The sequence below is a fragment of the Aquarana catesbeiana genome, linkage group LG01 (assembly GCF_042186555.1).
Source record: "Aquarana catesbeiana isolate 2022-GZ linkage group LG01, ASM4218655v1, whole genome shotgun sequence".
In the NCBI taxonomy this organism is placed as follows: Eukaryota; Metazoa; Chordata; class Amphibia; order Anura; family Ranidae; genus Aquarana; species Aquarana catesbeiana.
Genome location: NC_133324.1, coordinates 214493495 through 214515425, shown reverse-complemented (window position 1 = coordinate 214515425; position 21931 = coordinate 214493495). Strand labels below are relative to the sequence as shown.

At 43.2% G+C, this 21931-nt stretch overlaps 1 pseudogene; it reads right to left on the bottom strand.

Annotated features, from left to right (window-relative positions):
* Nucleotides 1–20770: 20770 nt before the first annotated feature.
* LOC141124562 (5S ribosomal RNA) lies at nucleotides 20771–20886 on the bottom strand (annotated as a pseudogene).
* Between the last annotated feature and the right edge of the window lie 1045 nt (nucleotides 20887–21931).

Below are 21931 nucleotides of genomic sequence, written 5' to 3'. Positions count from 1 at the left end.
ACTAACAATATCACAAGACTCCTGTGCAAATTGCTGATCAATACCTGTTCTCAATGAGTCCAGCAGTGGGTAAAATGAAGTTATCCTCTCCTGTTCCTCCATTGTATCATAGTGATGTTGGGATTAAGAAGAACAGATGTTTTTCTTTTCCTAACTGGAGGAATAGATGTGTTATTTTTTGCACACATTTCCGCACAATTAGACTGAAAATATTCTGGGTCATTTCTCATGGAGACCAAGGAGTTGCGCAAACATTTCACCATTGCAGTAAGAAAGCTCAGATTTGATGCTTGAAAAGTCTTGCTAACTTTTACCAAATTTGGAGAATAGGGTGCACCGTGTGAAGAGCAAAGATACATTTCAAAGAACCTAATTCACAAATAAGGCCTCTTGCTCTTATTTTAGCATCAGCTAAACGACTTGTTTGGACGATCTCGCTTAAAGCCTTTAGAATAATGGAATAGTTTTGTTTTACTGCGGGCCACGGCTTCTGCTCTGCATGCCCATCTTGTAGTAGATAGTGACTTTAAAGATTTCAGCTGAGTTCCTACTTCTTTTGAAATCTTCTCCATTACAGCATGCCGAACAGGACTTGCCTCCACGAAGGCATAGAGTCTGAATAATGCCAAAAAAGTCAAACACAGTTCTGTTTCGCTTACTTGAAGTGCAAGCATCTACTAGGACGAGGTTCAAACAATGGGCATAGCAGTGTACATAGATTATTTCACTATTTTTTTCTTTACATTTCATCTGAACGCCTGCAGTGCATCCAGACATGGTAGCTGCTCCATCAAAGCATACAGAGATCACTGATGACCAGTCGGTTTTAAGAATCCCAAGAACTTTGGTTATCTGGTCAAAGACTGACTGAGCATCAACTGTTAAGAGCCTCTAAATCGACACAAAATGTTCAACTGGACTATGAAGTTCACTATTAAAATACAGTACTATGACAGACATCTGTTCATGGTGTCCACAGTCAGCAGTATCATCTTCAATTATTGAAATCTTTTTTCCATTTATTGATGACACAATTTTTTGTTGCACAACATTATGTAAGGATGTAATTAAATCATTTTCCTGACGCCAACATGGCAGCATACTAGTGATAGAGCTCTGCCTCTTGACCACTCCCCCAGGACCAGTGAATAGCATAAATGAAGGCATGGTTAGCCGCCACCCCTTCTTCTTTTTTTCCTCATACCTCCACGCACCAGTGATGAAGTAAGGAATTTTATGTCCCCCACCCTGCCGCTGAGCAGTAACCGGCTGGGTTCAAGCCTCTCCCAGTGCGTAGTCTCAGTGCTTGGGCTGCTAACATCGCGCTAATAAGCCTGAGAGACCCTCGTCTGTGTGGTCTTGATGGGTCCCTGCAGTGTTTCCTCTTTAGGAACGAAATCTGCCATGCAGCATGATTTGGTTCCAGGAACTTTGGGGGGGCCAGCCTGTCATTTCCTTTTCCAGGGGCTTCCTTGTCCGTTAGGCTATGTCTTCACCTGTTTTATTCAGTTCGTGCCCCTTTTCTTTCTTATTTGGCTTTTAGTAGGTTTAGGGTGAGCGAGGAGCGGGTCGTACCGTGCAGTAGGTGACAGGGTCTCCCTATAGGCGTGGGGCGGCTGCCCAGCGCCGTATTTATTGGCCTAGGGCACTCCCGATGATGTCATAGGGCTGCGCCCGGTCCGCACATGAGCACTGACCGACGGAAGCTCTGAGCACCATTTTGGTTCTGGGCAAAGTGATTAGTTTTGCCCACAAACAGGAGGGGTCTGGGGGTGGGTTCTGCCTGTCCCAGGATCATCTAGGAGTGTCAGTGGGCTGCTGTGGGATGGGCAATATGCAGCCTCCTGACTGTCTTCAGACTGTGAAGTTTGTTCCTGGATCCAGTCTCAGCAACCTTCTGTGTCGCCATCTTACTGGTAGGAAAGTTTTCTGTACTTTAAAAAAAAAAAGGGTACATTCTTTTCCTTTGCTTTGTTTAAGCTGTTTGCTTTGTTGTAGTTTTCAGACTTTCATGTTAGAAGATTACTAGCAATCTCCATCCCTCTGTTTCTCTTTTCAGCTATCTCTCTTTTTCCGCTGGCCATCCCTTATTCTCTACTACCATGAGTCAGCCACCACTTATGTAAGACCCTCAATACTTAAGGTAGGGGGACCACCAGTTGGTAAGTTTTCAGATGTCCTTAAAAGAGTGCCCTCTAATGCGGTTTGCTTTGATATGTTTCAGGTCCGCACGCTCACGCTCTCGGAGTTAAACAACAAGAGAAGATAGGCGTTCTCCAAAGGAGCATAGCTCCAGACGTCGCTCCCGGTCAAAAAAAAAAAATCCAAAAGCGCATGTCGCGCCTCCTCTTCTCCAGAGCAATACAGGCGTCCCAGCAAGAGATCAGGCTGGGCTTATGGCGTAGTCCCCCTATCCAATAAATTGCTGTGCAAAGACTGTCACTTTGGGCAGCCACCCCCCCAAAGTGTCCCATTGGAAGATCAGCTGGGGACTTCAGCAAGCAGTATGACCATGCCCAGTGTAAAAAAAAAAAAAAAAAAAAAAGGCGCTCCCACTCAGGAGAAAAGCTCCAAGGAAGACGTCTCTGATCCTCTTCCCCAGAGCCAGCGCCCCAGCAAGAGTGCTGCAGGGCCCGTGGAGCAGAATCTATACCCAAGAGGCTGGTGAGTAGACACTGCCTGGAGGAGTATACAGCTAACAGGTAATGCCAAATGTCTTTATTATTGACAAGAGTGGCACAAGATTCTGTTTTGAACTTGACTTAATTACTTGAAGCAACTGTTACACTTGTATTGGAAACTGTTGGAGACCATAGGAGACGGCGCTCCTATCCGTGCAGATGTGGCATCTTGCTGGATGCTTTACCCTGCGTGGCTGTCCTGTAGAAGTCCGGGAGTTTACCGGGTTAGCATTACACAGACATATTTGGGTGCCCCAAGGAGAGTGGTAATGTAGCGCTCAGAGCACGCTAGTGGGTGTGGCCAAATTGCCCTTGCTGACATCACCCTTCAGTGAGGCCAAACAGCCACCTACGAGGGCAACAGATTTGTGTATGACTATCTAGGTTATCTGGGGAACCACAGCCTGGTCCAGGTAATATGTCCGGGTCTCAGTCCAAGGACCACGGCTATGGAACAGGACGGATCTAGCGCCTTGAAGCGATTCAGTTCGCATTTGCAGCGCTATACAAATCATTCATTCATTCATTTAGAGGGACTGAAACCCTGACACGTGATTCAAAACCCGAACTGTCTGGCTGAATCCTGGACTAGTGGTACACCCTAGGTGCCTGGCACCCATGAATCTACTTTGCACTGCACCTACTATGCCTTACGACCCTATGTGGAGGGAGGTCGACAACTCATGGCTCTCATTGGTTCTCATTGGACTGAAGGAGTCCTGGGTCCTTGCTACATATATTATAGATGCAGCAGTCTGCTACTCAAAAATAGGGAGGCTGACCAGGAAGTCCTCTCCAGTTGCTTGTATAACCACTGGAGGAGCACCCTAGCACTTTGGCGGCTAGGGAGGCCACATGGTTGAAACCCTGGACTGCGTATTGCTTCCTAGAAACAAAAGTGGGGAAGATTGGAAGGGGTTCGAGAAAAATGCCAATATAAACAGGCTGTCAAAACTGTGTACCCTGAACAAGCTAATGGTCAACCTGCTCCTACATACTGTAGCATCTGCAAGTGCCGGCAGACCAGCAATATCCAGTCTATGTACTGGGTGAGTCTAATGGGAATGGTTTAATAATTATCAACCAGCTGCTGCACCCGCAGGACTCTGAGGACAGTGGCAGGGTCTGCATCCCTTTAGACATTATCTCCTATCTTGCAAGAAATATATATATTTTTGTAGCAGTGGATGTAAAAAATCTGACTTGTATTTTAGTGCAGACTTCTGGGAAAATCGGTGATCCAGTCACACAAGTGCACACCCAGACTCTTAAGGTACTCTTGACGGGTACTCTTGATGGTCACTCATGGTCACTTCGGGAGATTCCTCACTGCTCTTCCTCCAGACCATTTCTCTCCCACGGAGCTGCCAAGTCCACCACAACAGCGGGTGGGCTGCTACAATGCTTACAGACACCTCAGACTCAAGAGGGATTGCAGGTTTTCTACCCAATCCTGTTTGGAGTTCACAGGATATGTTGGTTAGTGTCCAGTTGCAGATCGGAAGAGGTCAAACCCTTTTGGGCCCTCTTTGAGATCTTTAAGAGTCCATTAAACAGTATAACCACATGGCTGGAGGCTGTTGCTGGATTGTCAGGATGCCTATTCTATCCTCACACTTTAGAGGGAAAGCAAAGCCAACCTTTTCCATCCCAATGGTTGGTGTACCCGGGGGTGCTCTGCTATTTCCTCTGTTTTTTTTCCATCAGAGGAAGTGGTGACAGGAACAGAATTCTGATGATGAATATTTCCGCTTGTTTGATGGCTTCTCAGTGCCACAGTCATCTGGGCACAACGTCATTATGCATATAGATGATTCCTGGGGTGCATGGGCACCTGCACAAATTTCAACTAGAATTCTTAGTGCAAGGGAGGAAACAGGATAGAACACAGTTAATAGGTATTACTCAGTATGAGTAGCGGTCTGGAAAGACCTTAAGGAAGTCTTGGTCCGTTAGGACCGTTAGACTGGAGAATGGCTATGAATCATGTCTGCAAGACAGCCGGGAACATGCGAAGGACTTTCGGTCAAGGCAAGAAGAGATTCCCAGCCAAGGAGGATAACCTTGAACGCGCTGGGGGTTCAAACAGCCCTTTTAGCACTTTGGTCCTCCTTGACTATGTGTAGTAAGGCCATTCTCCTTGCAGTTTAGCAACAGGGCAGCAGTCACTTATATTCAGCTCCAGGATGAAACTCGCAGCAATATGCTGTTGAGAGAGGTGAAACCCTTAACACCTGGGGCGGAAGATCACCAGCAAAATTTCGGAAGCAGTTTTCCTCCCAGCGGTTTCTTTTGAACAAGTACAAGCTTCCCAGAGCACAACGAGTGGGTCTACGACCCAGGTCTTCTCTGAGCTGGTCCACAGGTGGGGCCTACCACAGACAGACCTCCTCGTTTCCCACAGTAATCACAAATTTTGGTCTGATTTTGTCTGTACCCCAAGGCGCAAGGGGCAAATGCTATGGTCTCTCCCTGGGACTACAATCTAACATATATTTTTCCCCAACATTTCCCGTAAATGAGATTCCCCTTGAAGCTGTCAAGGGAGAACATAGTTGTCATAGCCAGTCCTCCATATTGACCAGGAGGCCCTCGGTTTTTCCTGGCCATTCATTTCAGGATACAGAAGACATTTCCCCTCTATAACATATGCAGACTGGGGCTGCAAGCAGGGACACTAAAGGGGGAGGATGGGCAACTCCGGTTGCTCCAGTTTCACTCCAGAGTGATCTCTCCTTTGTTGTGTGCGAGAAGACATTCTACTTATAACATCTAGGTCTAATTCTGGAACACGTTTTCTTGGTAGGTCAAGACATTGATCCTACTGCCCTGCCAGTGTCAGCTGTTCTATACTTCCTCCAGGCCTTAGCCTATCCTCACATAGCTCACTAGTGTGGGCTATATTGGCAATAACACATTTGAATGGGCCAAGAATCCTCAAGTTTGCACTTTTGAGGACAGTCATAAAGAGTCGGTCACCCAGGAAGAAAGATCTATTACAGTTGCTGGATCTCATATCAGTTTAACCATTTGTTCCAACAGAGCAGTGTTTGGTTCAGGCCATCACTTACAAGGCAGTATCAATTGCAAGAACTTTAAGCAGAAGGTTATCAGAGATTCAAGCTCTTGGAGCTTCAAAGTAAAAAAAAATATTCCTTTCTTTCCAGAAAGAGTAGAGTTGGATCTTGTAGATCGTCCTGCATCAAACGTAGCAACAGACTGCTATTTAACAGACAGCTGGACATTGCCTAACTTTCCAGAACATCACACAGGAAAGTCACACGTACTGTTCATTTTCAGAACTTTAAAGGAGTATCTCTTCACAATTGTCCCTTTCAGGTCATCTAAATAAACCTTTTGTCATTCCAGCTGGCAATTATCAAGGGAAAGAGGTTACTGCCCGGATCCTAGCAGGCTTGGGTTGTGTATATAAGACTATAGGTCGCGAGCCTCCATCAGTGGCGGCGGAGCACTCTACCAGAGCGTTTATAGCCTTATAGGCAACACATTCAAGAGAATCTATGGTGCCCATCTGTACAGGGGTATCAAGGTTGCTCCAACATTCCTACTCAAACTTGACGGAATAGATGCGGGAGCCTTGTCATCAGGGGACTTTGTAGGAAGGACTTTTCAGTCCTCTGTCTCATCCTAATTAGAAGATTGGTTTGACAAATAGATCCCACCCTGTCAGCTAGTTATTTATCACTAGTATGCTGCCATGTTGGCGTCAGGAAAACGGAAAATTGTATCAAATAATTACTATAATTTTCCTTTCCTGACGCCAAACCATGGCAGCATATGAGCCCACCCATGTGCATTCCGGTATGTGGCTTGTTACAAAGAATGGGGTGGCGGCTAACCATGCCTTCATTTATGCTATTCACTGGTCCTGGGGGCGTGGTCAAGAGGCGGAGCTCTATCACTAGTATGCTGCCATGGTTTGGCGTCAGGAAAGGAAAATTACGGTAAGTATTTGATACAATTTTCCGTTTTGGATGTGATTACTCAGATACGTAGCATTTCGAGGAGATTCTTGCAAATGTCTTTTCATGACAGGATCATATTTTTTAGTAGATGGACCATATCTAGAAACAGACCTTTTTCATGGCTGTCAGTTTTTTCATTGTGACCTCTGAATGGTCTGCCACCTATTGCCAAACATTGTAAATCAGTCTCTCCATAACAAATCAGTTTTGGCACCTTTTCTTCTTTTTTGGATAGGTAAGCCTGCTTATTTTTATCCAATAAAACATCAATAAGTTGCCCTTCATTAAAGCTTGACCATGCAGAAGTGCTTAGCATGTGGGATTTTGAAAGTTGGTGAGTTTTAAAACATTCATTATCCCTGTGCCAGTTTCTGAATCCCTTTTCAGTGAATGCTGGATCCGCATGACCTTTCTGCGTTGCATGACTACAAGAGAAGAAACGGCAATAGAAACAAAATGCTGCATCCTTTGCTGGAATGTATTTAATCCACCTATATTTTTCATACCAGTCACTCTGAAAATTTCCTTGTTTAATCCCTATTTTAAGTTCTCGGAAACATGCTCAATTTTGGCTGAAAAGGGCCTCTAGTGAGTTGACTCTGGCATTCCAATCTATTTGTGGGAATACTACAGACCAGATCATCAGCTGCTATGTTTGATGGCTTTGTTGAACATGGAGTGCTTGGCTGTGAACTAACAGAAGTAATATCTTCCTCTTGGTCATGACTTATTGCTTGTAACGCGCTGGAACTACCCATGGAGTCATCAACTGGTATATCTGATGCCTGGGAGTGTACACCGCACTGATCAGTAATATAAATAGTATCTTCTGGGTTGTTACTTGACTCATTACACGCATTCAGACTGTTGTCATCCTGCACAGTTTTAGCCATTGACGAGTCTGAGCTATTCGATTTTTTGGGTTTCTTGAACACAAACCGATCCATATTTTGGAATTCTGTATGATACATTTTTTTTTTTTTTGCTAGAAAGCAGTGTATTTCAAACTGGACATACGCAATTAACTTAGTATATTATTATTATTATTATTATTATTATACAGGATTTATATAGCGCCAACAGTTTGCGCAGCGCTTTACAACATGGGGCAGACAGTACACTTACCAAGAGTATATAACCTATAAAAAAAAAGCTATCATAAGTACACACTCTAAATGCAAAAATGTAGTAACCAGCAGGACAGGCTAGAGGTGAAACATGATGGTGCCTAAGCTGCTGCAGTATTTTAATTTGCATTTGACTTTAACTAGATGTACGAAAGACCTGTGACTCGCAGGCACTGACACATGCCTAGTGTTTACACTGCACAGTTGTAAGCACCTATGTGCATGAGCCCTTACAGTGCTTTATTGTAGCAGCAGCACTAACAATCCCACTGGCCCCAGCAATAAAAAAAGATTCCCTACAGCAACAAAAGCTTCCTTCAGCAGCAACAATAGATCCACATTATCTACTGCAGGAAATGTGATGATATTTACACAGGATATGTACTTATACCCTCTAATTAGGCCCATGTAAGGCTATTACTACAATAGGATGCCATTAAGTTAACACGGCTGTACTATGGGTAGGTTACCCATGACATATACTGGACTTCAGGTACAGAACATTGCATAGTGACTAGGAACCAAAGAGCATGTTGGTTGGCTTATATTCATGTGATGAGAAGAACATCCCTCAACATGTGAACAGTGATACACACTTCTTACTAGCTGTTCAATACAACAAAAGAATTCAGAGGATAGATGAAAGGCACTACACCCCCCTCTCTCCCTGCCTGCTGCAGAGCCGCACACACACACACACACACACACACACACACTGCTAAAGTCTGTGGCCCCAACTCCCCCCTTACCAGTGACATTTCCTGAGTCCCGGCGCATCCTCCTCACCTCAGGTTGTTGCGTTGTCAGCACTGCAGGGCAGAAACTGGGAGGCAGGGCACTCGGAGGTGGAGCAGGGAGGAAAAAGCTACCTCCTCTTCCTCTGCCTGGGACGGTCCTGACAAATACTTTTCTCGGACAAAGGGCAGTGGTGGACAAGAAGCCCCATGGTGGCAGCGGGCAGGTCTTGTTTAAAAACAGTGGGATTAATCCAGCCTCGATGCTACCTCTATAGTTGTGGCTATAGCATCCATGACAGCAGGCGGCGGAGTGATATTCAGCTGTCAGGGATGCAGTAGCCGGAACTATAGAAGTAGCATTGGAAAATGCAGCCGCTTGCCTGCTCGCTCCGCATTCAGCGTCTGCACTCACAGGAATTATAAAGCCAAATAAGAAAAACAGTCCCACTCACATAGTCGCAGCGTTCCCATTGTCCATCAGCAGTGGTGCCAGAATGAAGATCCTGCCAGCAAAAAAGCCCTGAGGTGTGCCTGGGCATTAGGGTGTGCCAAGGCACACCCCGTGCTCACGCCTATGATCTATATATACAGTCTAGTGTACTTTTGATTTTTCATGTTCGTGTCCCATAGACTTTAATGATGTTCGCACACATTTTTTGCATGTTCTGGTGCGAACCGAACCGGCGGGTGTTCAGCTCGTTCCTACTCATAACCACCCCTAAAAGAGGGCTATGTAAATATAAAATTATTTAGGCTACATCCACACTGGCTGGCAGGGCAGATTGTTTTTTGTATTAAGAAGCCGCTTAACACCGCCTTTGTACGCAACCGCTTGGATGAGCGGTTATAGAAGAACAGCGGCAGTGCCCGCCAGTGATTGTTTTATTAAAGACTTAAAGTGGAGGGCCACTCTGAAAAAAAAATTCACCAAAAATCCTAAAAAAAAATAAAAAAAAAAACATTTGAAAAAAAAAAAAATTTTAAACTTACCTAAACCCTTGTTGCTAGGCAGTCTTCCTAATCTGCCTCTTCCTATTCCGCGGCGTGTTCTGCTCCTCGGTGAGCGGCCCCATTGTCTCCTGGGAACTGTGTGTGTTCCCGGAACACCACGGGGCCATTCACAGAGCGCCGCTCGCGCGTGCGCAGTAGGGAACTGGCAGTCCACTGCCTGTTTTCCTTACTTAGGACGGTGGTGCCGGGACCCAAGAGCCGAGGGACGGGTCGGCCTCGGGCGGCCGACATCGTGGGCACCCAGGACAGGTAAGTACTTATTTAAAGTCAGCAGGTACAGTGTTAGTAGCTGCTGACTTTTACATTTTTTTTTCAGGGACGGAATCCCGCTTTAAAGAGGAAGTAAACCCTGATGGGTTTTACTTCCTCTTTGTTTCCCTGCAAACCCTGCAAAGTAAAAGCATAATGGGCTAATATGCAAATGAAGCTGGTGGCCGCATCCATCTTCTGCCCTCTTCCTTCTGGGGCCACGGACTCCGGCTCTGTGACTGGCCGGAGCTGCATGGGAGCCGTCGGTCACGGCACATACGAGTTAAGAAACGGCACATGACATCATCAGCGCAGTGTACAGGAAATATCACTTAAATGGCACACGTTTAGGAGATATTTCCACTGCCTATAGGTAATAGGCTTAACTATAGGTAAAACTTACAAATGTGGGTTTACAACCACTTTAAGCTGCCTATGGATGGTGCTATGTCAGCTGGTAACCATACTGTTCAGACAGACTGGGTCTAAGGCTCGATTCACACCTATGCATGTTGCTTTTGAGCGTTTTTGGAGGTTTTTTTTTAATGCTTGCCACATTTTTGAGCAGCGTATTTGCGGCGTTTTTGCGTTTTGCGTTTTTTTTTTTTTTTTACAGTCTTAAAAAAAACAAAAAAAAAACGGCAAAAACGCATCAAAAACGCACCAAAAACGCATCAAAAACGCTGCAAAAACGGTGCACTTGCGTTTTTGATGCTTGTCCATTGAATTCTATTACATGCAAAACGCTGCATTTTGCATGAAAAAAGTCCCTGACCCTTTCCAAAAATGCAGAGAAACAAAAAGGCATTGATGTGAACATGTTCCATAGGAACCCATGTTAAAAAATTCCCGTGCATTTCTGCAAAATGCAAAATGCATCAAAAAACGCGCTAGTGTGAATGGAGCCTAAGAAGGTATGCCAATGAATAGAGTAGCATTTGAAACAAAACACTGCTGTATACCTGCTTATAGCCATGCATTGCCATTTATATCTATGGGTGGCTGTATGCAGCACCTGGGTTCTCAGGCATGGAAATATGCAAAGTTTTACTTTTTTTCATGACTCGTAAACCCCCATGCATGAGGCCAAAGACTGGCTGAACAGAAACAACTCCTCTGGCCGATAAGGCAGTACAGGTATACATTTATCTTGACTGTTTTTAGCACTTTAACATTAGTAGGTACAATATAGAAGCCAGATTTCTTTAGAATTACAGTTCCTGTATCCTCTCTTCTCTGATATGACACACGAATCAGCCCTTTAAGTAGGCAAACAATTTTTGTGTACCAACCCCCTAATGACAATAAAGAAAATTTAATTCTTGATGGAACATTTTATTTTACAACATAATATCTTCTCTTTTTATTCCCAGTGTAAAGAAGCAGCAATGACGACCAAGATAATGCTTAGTTATGCTAATCTTTTTATGAGCCTTTTCGGTTGGTTTTATGACCAGGACTCCTAAATTCAGAACGTCTGCCAGCCTACGGCCCTTACTACATTAATCTAGTTAGCACCAATAGGTCATATAGATGACATTAGTATTATGTAATACCTTTATGATGATTAGTACATTCCAGTATCATTTTCAATGCAAAATGACCCTCCTTTATTTTTCTGTGACCAATATGTAACCTTGTAATCATAATTATTCAAACCCATTAATATCTGCACAGCTCTTCATTATAATTAACCTTAAGGATTTTATCTTTCTAGTGGGTGACAGTAAAAACACCCAGTTGAGCTGTGTTTTTAACACCCCCTCTCCCAGCAGAGGAGGTGTACAATTGCCACAGCCGAAAAGCAAATCATAAAGGCAAGAATTATCCCCCTGTCACGCTAATGCCGCGTACACACGGTCGGAATTTCCGACAACAAATGTTCTATGTGAGCTTGTTGTTGGAAATTCCGACCGTGTGTAGGCTCCATCGGACATTTGTTGTCGGAATTTCTGACAACAAAAATTTGAGAGCTGGTTCTCAAATTTTCCAACAAACAAAATCCATTGTTGGAAATTCCAATTGTGTGTACACAATTCCGACGCACAAAATTCCACGCATGCTCGGAATCAAGCAGAAGAGCCGCACTGGCTATTGAACTTCATTTTTCTCGGCTTGTCGTACGTGTTGTACGTCACCGCGTTCTTGACGTTCGGAATTTCCGACAACATTTGTGCGACTGTGTGTATGCAAAACAAGTTTGAGCCAATATCCGTCAGAAATAGATCCAGGATTTTGTCGTCGGGATGTCCGATCGTGTGTACGCAGCATTAGGCCTGGTTCACACCTATGCATTTTTTTAGTGCATTTTCAGTTGTGCGGAAACACACTACAGTCCATTTAACATGGTTTCCTATGGATGTAGTTCACATCTGTGCATTTTATTGTTTGGGCCAGGGTTTTTTCTTTTTCTGGTTTATGGTTCCAAAGACTTCCATGGTTTAAAGATGTGTATTGAAATATGCAAATTGCACCTGCAATATGCAAACTGCAACCTGCACAAGTGTGAATCAGGCCTCAGGCCCCATTCACACTAGCGCGTTTTTTGATGCATTTTGCATTTTGCAGAAATGCACGGGAATTTTTTAACATGGGTTCCTATGGAACATGTTCACATCAATGCTTTTTTGTATCTCCGCGTTTTTGGAAAGGGTCGGGGACTTTTTCTCATGCAAAATGCAGCGTTTTGCATGTAATGGTTTTCAATGGACAAGCATCAAAAACGCAAGTGCACCTTTTTTGCAGCGTTTTTGATGCGTTTTTGGTGCGTTTTTGCCGGTTTTTTTTTTTTTTTTTTTTTGTAATTTTTTTGTAAGACTGTAAAAAAAAATGAAAAAAAAAAAAAAAAAAAAAAAAAAAACGCAAAACGCAAATCGCGGCAAAAACGCGGCAAAAACGCCGCTAAAACGCGGCAAAAACGCGGCTCAAAAACGCGGCAAGCATGAAAAAAAAACCTCCAAAAACGCTCAAAAGCAACATGCATAGGTGTGAATCGAGCCTAAGTGGGCAGAACTACCTGCTGAAGACGATCCATTCACCTGAATGGGGCCATACCACAGCCGTCCTGCAATCGTGTGCGTGCTGCAGGTTTGTAGGGGTTAAAACAAGTGACATAACACCTCCGGACTTCCTGTCAAGCACCCTCAGAAGAGGAATCCATCACAAATTGCCCTTTAGGCTGGATTCACACCTATGCATTTTTTGTGCTTTTTGCATTTTGCAGATTTGCACTACAGTCCATTTAACATTGTTTCCTATGGAACATGTTCTGTAGTGCAAATCTGCAAAATGCAAAAAGCACAAAAAATGCATAGGTGTGAATCCAGCCTTAGAGGGCTAATGCTAGTGTAGACTAATCCAGTTGGAGTGGAACCTGTGCTGTGCATTATCCCTATCAGGTGTTAGCATCAGTGTCAGCCACAGATCTCAGTTCACACGTCTCTTAGGCTCGATTCACACCTATGCATGTTGCTTTTGAGCGTTTTTGGAGGTTTTTTTTTCATGCTTGCCGCGTTTTTGCGGCGTTTTTGCCGCGTTTTTGCCGCGATTTGCGTTTTGCGTTTTTTCTTTTTTTTTTTTTTCATTTTTTTTACAGTCTAAAAAAAAAATTACAAAAAAAAAACAAAAAAAAAAAAAAAAACGGCAAAAACGCACCAAAAACGCATCAAAAACGCTGCAAAAACGCTGCACTTGCGTTTTTGATGCTTGTCCATTGAAAACCATTACATGCAAAACGCTGCTTTTTGCATGAAAAAAAGTCCCCGACCCTTTCCAAAAACGCAGAGATACAAAAAAGCATTGATGTGAACATGTTCCATAGGAACCCATGTTAAAAAATTCCCGTGCATTTCTGCAAAATGCAAAATGCATCAAAAAACGCGCTAGTGTGAATGGGGCCTTAGGCCTCAATCCTATTGGTATTATCAAAACCTGAATTTATATGCATTAAGGCTGGATTCACACCTATGCATTTTTTGTGCTTTTTGCATTTTGCAGATTTGCACTACAGAACGTGTTCCATAGGAAACAATGTTAAATGGACTGTAGTGCAAATCTGCAAAATGCAAAAAGCACAAAAAATGCATAGGTGTGAATCCAGCCTTAGGCTGGATTCACACCTATGCATGTTGCTTTTGAGCGTTTTTGGAGGTTTTTTTTTCATGCTTGCCGCGTTTTTGAGCCGCGTTTTTGCCGCGTTTTTGCCGCGATTTTGCCGCGATTTTGCCGCGATTTGCGTTTTGCGTTTTTTTTTTTTTTTTTTTTTTTTTCATTTTTTTTTACAGTCTTACAAAAAAATTACCAAAAAAAAAAAAAATAAAAAAAAAAAAAAAAAACGGCAAAAACGCACCAAAAACGCATCAAAAACGCATCAAAAACGCTGCAAAAAAGGTGCACTTGCGTTTTTGATGCTTGTCCATTGAAAACCATTACATGCAAAACGCTGCATTTTGCATGAGAAAAAGTCCCCGACCCTTTCCAAAAACGCGGAGATACAAAAAAGCATTGATGTGAACATGTTCCATAGGAACCCATGTTAAAAAATTCCCGTGCATTTCTGCAAAATGCAAAATGCATCAAAAAACGCGCTAGTGTGAATGGGGCCTTAGAGGATTTTTCAGTGGTGCCATTCACACTCTTTAGTTGCGTTTAAAGAAAATAGAATTCTGTGCATCCAGGATCCGATTGGAAACTCTAAATGTGATTAAACGTATTTAGCAGGAACATTTAGGCACAGGTAAAAGTGGTCTTGGAGGAAAAAACAATTGTTTATACTTCCCAGATGATTTAGGCCTTGTTCCCACAGGTGCAGAGGCCTTCATTCCATGAACCGGCCATTTATTTCTGCATCCCCAGCCGGCAAGTGCTGCATGCAGCCATCTATGGGATATACAGTATACAACATTGCAGAAAATAAGAGCTTTAGATGAGCTTGGGCGTCCTCTGAACTCATCTCTAATCTGAACTACAAACTTGCACTTTTTTTAAACGCCAATGAACTACCGGCTGGGTCATTCTTCGCCCTGCAGCTTTCTTGAGCTGCCAGCCAGGAAATGACCTAGCCCATAGCTTATCAGAGTACAAAAAAAATGGAAGCTCAAAGTATGGGTTAGAAATGAGTTCATAGGACCAATCTCTACAAAGAGCATTTGCAAGGCATGTGACGATTTAAGTATGTGTCTGCACCAAACCCAAAAAAAACAACAGTAGCAGCTGCTCTAAACAATTTGAAAGTAGGAAAAAGTAGAAAGGTGCATATGGTAAGAGCAATATAAAAAAAAAAAAAAAAAATTATATGTTTTTATGTTACACAATGCACTGTAGATGTGGTGAAGACAACTTGCTGAATTTGAAACCAAGCATCGGGAATAGGGAAGAAAGGGGATTTAAGTGGCTTTGAACGTGGCATAGTTGTTGGTGCCAGATGGGCTGGTCTGAGTATTTCAAAAACTGCTGATCTACTGGAATTTTCACTCACAACCATCTGTAGGGTTTACAGAGAATGGTCTGAAAAAGAGAAAATATCCAGTGAGCGGCGGTTGTGTGAACAAAAATGCCTTGAGGTCAGAGGAGAATGGGCAGACTGCTTTGAGATGATAGAAAGGCAACCGTAATTCAAATAACCACTCTTGACAACCAAGGTATGCAGAATACCCTCTCTGAACACACAACACATCGAACCTTGAAGCAGATGGGCTACAGCAGCAGAAGACCACACTGGGTGCCACTCCTGTCAGCTAAGAACAGGAAACCGATTCTACAATTTGCACAGACTCACCAAAATTGGATAATAGAAGATTGGAAAAACGTTGCCTGATCTGCCATATAGGGGATTATTTACGAAAGGCAAACCACTTTGCACTAAAAGTGCAAACTACAAGTGCAAAGTGCAGTCGCTGTAAATCCGAAGGGTAGATCTGAAATGAGGGGAAGTTCTGCTGATTTTATCATCCAATAATGTGCAAGCTAAATTGCTGTTTTTTATTTTCCTTGCATGTCCCCCTCGGATCTACAGCGACTGCACTTGTAGTGCAAAGTGGATTTTCCTTTCGTAAATAACCCCCATAGTTACATAGTTATATAGTAGGTGAGATTGAAAAAAGACACAAGTCCATCAAGTTCAACCCATGTGTGTGATTATACGTCAGTCAGTATTACCTTGTATATCCCTGTATGTTGCGGTCATTCAGGTGCTTATCTAATAGTTTTTTTAAACTATTGATGCTCCCGCTGAGACCACCGCCTGTGGAAGGGAATTCCACATCCTTGCCACTCTTACAGTAAAGAACCCTCTACGTAGTTTAAGGTTAAACCTATTTTCTTCTAATTTTAATTTGTGGCCATGTGTCTTGTTAGACTCCCTTCCACGAAAAAGTTTTATCCCTATTGTGGGGTCACCAGTACGGTATTTGTATATTGAAATCATATCCCCTCTCAAGCGTCTCTTCTCCAGAGAGAATAAGTTCAGTGCTCGCAACCTTTCCTCATAACTAAGATCCTCCAGACCCTTTATTAGCTTTGTTGCCCTTCTTTGTACTCGCTCCATTTCCAGTACATCCTTCCTGAGGACTGGTGGCCAGAACTGGACAGCATACTCCAGGTGCGGCTGGACCAGAGTCTTGTAGAGTGGCAGAATTATCGTTTTATCTCTGGAGTTGATCCCCTTTTTAATGCATGCCAATATTCTGTTTGCTTTGTTAGCAGCAGCTTGGCATTGCATGCCATTGCTAAGCCTATCATCTACTAGGACCCCCAGGTCCTTTTCCATCCTAGATTCCCCCAGAGGTTCTCCCCCCAGTCTATAGATTGCATTCATATTTTTGCCACCTAAATGCATTATTTTCCATTTTTCTACATTAAACCTCATTTTCCATGTAGTTGCTCACCCCATTAATTTGTTCAGATCTTCTTGCAAGGTTTCCACATCCTGCGGAGAAGTTATTGCCCTGCTTATCTTAGTATCGTCCACAAATAGAGAGATTGAACTGTTTATCCCATCCTCCAGGTCGTTTATGAACAAATTAAAAATAGGATTGGTCCCAGCACAGTACCCTGGGGGACCCCACTACCCACCCCTGACCATTCCGAGTCTCGATTTCAGCTGTGACATTCAGATGGTAGGGTCAGAATTTGGTGTAAACAATATGAAAGCATGGATCCATCCTGCCTTGTATCAATGGTTCAGGCTGGTGGTGTAAGGGTGTGGGGGATATTTTCTTGGCACACTTTGGGCTCCTTAGTACCAATTGAGCATCATTTAAATGCCACGGCCTACCTTAGTATTGTTGCTGGCCATGTCCATCCCTTTATGACTACAGTGTACCCATCTTCTGATGGCTACTTCCAGCAGGATAATGCACCATATCACAAAGCTCAAATCATCTCAAACAGTTTTTTTGGTCATGACAATGAGTTCACTGTAGATACAAAATAAGGTAGTACTGAGTATTACCAGGGAGGCAGACTTTTTAGGCTAAGAACCAGTGGAGAAGAGGGAGCAACCATTAGAGGGAGGAGGGCCAACACCGGATTCACCACTTAGATCCTGGATTTAGTATCAGCAATGCTGAAGGCTCAATACAATCCCATCGCTGCATCTATAAGCATATAATGACAGATTAAGCTAAATATAGTAATCTCATGTAGAAATTTTACTGCAGCAATGGTGATAGCATATAGGGCGTTTGATGCAGCAAGGGCAAGGTGTGTCTAATGACATTATATCTCATTCTAGATAGAAAACATATTTCCTTCTCTGTCTCATCTGTGAACCTTGGCCGTGTCCTAAGGAAGCCTAACGGTGAAACGCGTAGACATACAAGGGCTCACTGCACAATAATCATAGATGCTATATGTTACAATTGTCATTGTTTTTTAGATATTGTATTTTTCAATAAATTTATATTTTTTATACTGCTATATCTTCTCCACTGGTTCTTAGCCTAAAAAGTCCGCCTCCCTGGTAATACTCAGTACTACCATATTTTGTATCCTCAATGATTTATGGACGCGGCTTATTTTTGGCACACTTTCCTCTTTTTTTTGTGCCCAATGAGTTCACTGTACTCCAATGGCCTCCACAGTCACCAATCAAATAGATTACCTTTGGGATGTGGTGGCACGGGAGATTCTCATCATGAATGTGCAGCCAACAAATCTGCAGCAACTGCGTGATGCTATCATGTTAATATGGACCAAAATCTCTGAGAAATGTTTCCAACACTTTGTTGAACCTGCCACAAGAAATTAAAGCATTTCTGAAGGCACAAGGGGGTCCAACCCAGTACTAGCAAGGTGTGCCTAATAAGGTGACAGGTGAGTGTACATCTACAGTATAGTGGGCTGCAACACATGCATTATAATGCATAGAGGCACAAGCTCTGTGCACTGCAATGAAAATATTTGGGCCTGATCTACATTTTCATGCATTGACAGCACATTCAAAATGAAATAAGGCAATGTGCCTCAATGCACAAAATGCATGCATTGCAGTGCACTGCATTATGATTTGAATGGGCTTCCCTTTATTCAACATTGGCATGGTTAACTGAAGAACAGTGAATTCTGCAGCAAGTTCACAACAAGCTGATCTCCCAAGATGCTGATATAAATTGAGAGAAATGTATCAAGTATGTTACTTACATAATCATCGGATGCATAATTACTGCAATCAAGGTTGCATTTTGTAAAGAAATTACAACAGTTTTGTGTATATATACACCCGGTGCGCCTCCAATCCTGGGCGTACAGCTGTGAATGTTATGCAAAGATCTGTGACAGATTTATCTTTTTAGTTTAAAGGCTGAACCCCGGGGGAAAAAAAAATAGGATTTTTATAACCGTTTACCTGTAAAATCTTTTTCTTTTTAAGTACATCACAGGACACAGAGCCATAGTAATTACTATGTGGGTTATAGGCCACCTTCAGGTGCTGGACACTGGCACACCCTAAACAGGAAGTTGCCCCCCTATATAACCCCTCCCATACCGGGAGCATCTCAGTTTTGTAGCAAAGCAATACACGTGTATACTAGAAAGAGGGGCAGGACCTCTGTGTCCCGTGATGTACTTCAAAAGAAAAGGATTTTACAGGTAAGCTGTTATAAAAATCCTATTTTCTTTAATCGTACTTCACGGGGCACAGTGCCATAGTAATTACTATATGGGATATCCCAGAGCAATGCCTACTGAGGGGAGGGAGACACAACAAAACTAGGACACCATGAGAATAGAGGACTTATACTGCTGCCTGCAGTACACTGCGCCCAAAGGCGACATCCTCATGTCTTTTTACATCCACCTGATAGAATCTGGTAAATGTATGGATTGAAGACCAAGTTGCGGCCTTGCAGATTTGAGCCATGGAGGCCTGCACTCCCACGAAGCACTAACAGCCCTAGTGGAGTGTGCTTTGATTTGAGAGGGTAGAAACTACCTCTTTAAACCATAAGCTAGAATGATTACTTGGCTAGTCTATTTAGAATAGTAGATTTCCATGCTGCCTGTCCTCTTTTAGGACCTTCAGGCAATCCGAACAAAACATCAGTTTTTCAGAATCTGAGCAGTCGTCTTTAAGTAGACTGCTCTCACCACATCAAGAGAATGTAGTGATTTTTCTTCCATAGAACAGGGTTCTGGAAAAAATTAAGATAGAACAATATCCTGGTACTACCATTGGTAAAAAGTTAGGATGAGGACGCAATACTATTTTATCCTTGTGAACAATAATAATATGGCTCTTTACAAGAAAAAGCAGCCAATTCCGATACCCTTCTTGCAGCAGATATGGTTACCAGAAAAAATTCCTTGTCAAAAAAGGACCAAGGGAATATGTCGTATCGGTTCAAAAAAGGCTGTTTTGTAATGCCGCCAAAACTAAATTCAAGTCCCAAGGGTTCAGGGGTGACCTAACCGGGGATTAAGCCGTGTTAGCTGCTGAATAAAGTTATGAATCAAAGAGAGCGAAGAAAGTGGTCCTTGAAATAATACCGATAAGGCCGAGACTTGTCCTTAGAAGCACTCAAGGCCAGCTTTATTTCTCACCCCATCTGCAGAAAGTCAAGGATTCTACCTTTGACCTATTTCCTGGGGTGCAACCCCTGGTTTCACACCAGGAGACATATGCTTCCCAGACTCCATAATATGTAATTTTGGAGGCCGGCTCCCTTGCATTAACCAAGATAGTAACCACTGAACCTGACAGCCCACGTTTCTTCAGAGTGTGGGTCCCAATAGCCAAACCGTTAAATTTAGCGCTTGTAAAGTAGGATGGAATATCGGACCTTGCGAAAGAAGGTATGGCCGTGGCGATAGGGTCCATGGGTCCCCTACTGTCATATTTATGATCTCTGCATACCAAGATTTCCTTGGCCCCGCTGGGGGCCACAAGAATCACCAACTTCCTTTCCTGCTTGATCCTGCGAAGAAGTCGTGGACGCAGGCAGAATAGGAGGGAATGCATAAATCAGTGAGAACCGATTCCACGGGAATAGCAAAGAATCTGTTCCGCATGCTAGCGGATCCTTTGGTTTTGACACAAAGTTGTCGATTTCTTTGTTGAACCTGGACGTAAATAGATCTATGTCTGGGATCCCCCATCTTTGACATATTGACAGGAAGATATCGTGGTGAAGGAACCATTCTCCCGGGAACAACTGCTGGCGATTCAAGTAGTCCGCCTGCCAATTTTCTGTTCCTAGAATGAAGACCTCCGATAGGCAAAGTACATTGTTTTCTGCCCAAGATAGGCTATCATTCACCTTTCTCTGGGCCACACACTTTTTTGTGCCACCTTGGTGATTAATATAGGCCATTGCTGTGGCATAGACGGATTGAATCCTGGAAGGACAATACCTGAATTTCTAGAATGATAATGGGCAAGGCCATTTCTGATCTGGGCCACTTCCGTGGTAACTGAAGGAAGGATTTTGCCATTTGCAGATTTTCGGATATTAAACATAAACTGAGGCTCAGGTGTACCCAGCCTGCAGCACCTGGTATTTCTAGGTGGTCCATCCGGGTACTAACCAGGCCCAACCCTGCTTAGCCTCCAAGATCAGACGAGCTCGGGCGCTTTCAGGGTGATGTGGCCGTAGGCTTTGGAGTCAGACACATTGGGAATCTAGAGCTTGAACCCTTTGTTCCAAGCCGATAGGATACTGTTTTGCAGCAGCCTCAAAAGAAACTGAGCATAAGGAATGGCCTCAAATGAAGCCACCATCTTTCCCAACAACCTCATGCAAAGTTGAATAGAAGAATTCATCTTGCTTCGACCACCTAAATCAGTTCCTTTATGGCGCTGATCTTTGCCTGGAGCAAGAATACCCTTTTTCTGGGTGTATCTATCTATGATCAGACCCAAAGTATTTTAGCCTTTTTCATGGATTTAGAGAAGATTTCTCCTAGGTTGAGAATCCGACCTAGATATTCCAGGTAGTTGAATGTGGTGACCATACTTTGGTCTAAGCGGGCTACCGACTGGACTATCAAGAACAGATAGTCCAAGTAAACCATAATCGTTATACCTTGGGCCATGTCCATAGTGGCGCACAGATTGCATTCTCCCATGAGCCAAGATCACTATAGCAAATGAGGGGATCGAGCTCTGTTACCGGTGCACCGTTTCGTAAATATGAAAATGTGCGTTGTGCCTCTACTGATGGTGCACGGCTTTCGTAAATCACCCCCTTTAAGTTGAATGAACTGGCGAATGTATATACAGATAGAGAGGCTGTCTGTGCAGCTAACAGACAATTCCCAGAGCTGGTCGTAAACTCTTATGGAACTATGCAGGACATACCCCCATGTGTAAAAAAAACTTGCACTGTTCACTTGGTTAGATTAAAAAAAAAAGTGATCACATTGAAACTGCTGCTTGGTGAGTGTGCTATCTTTTGTTTGTTCTTTGTTTGAAGCACAAAAAAAATCAGTTCATCAGCAAACCCGTAGGGAACAGGACCTAGCATTTTTTACAAAAAAGTTCTGCAACGAAAAGCACTTGTTTGACCTTGTCATAACTCTGAATTACAATAGCAATGTTTAATTAGTTCCCTTTAATTACTTTGATGTTAGAATCATTTGGAAAACAGCTCAACTGTTTCCAAATGCAAATTGTCAATTCTAAGCATAAGCAAGAAATCGAT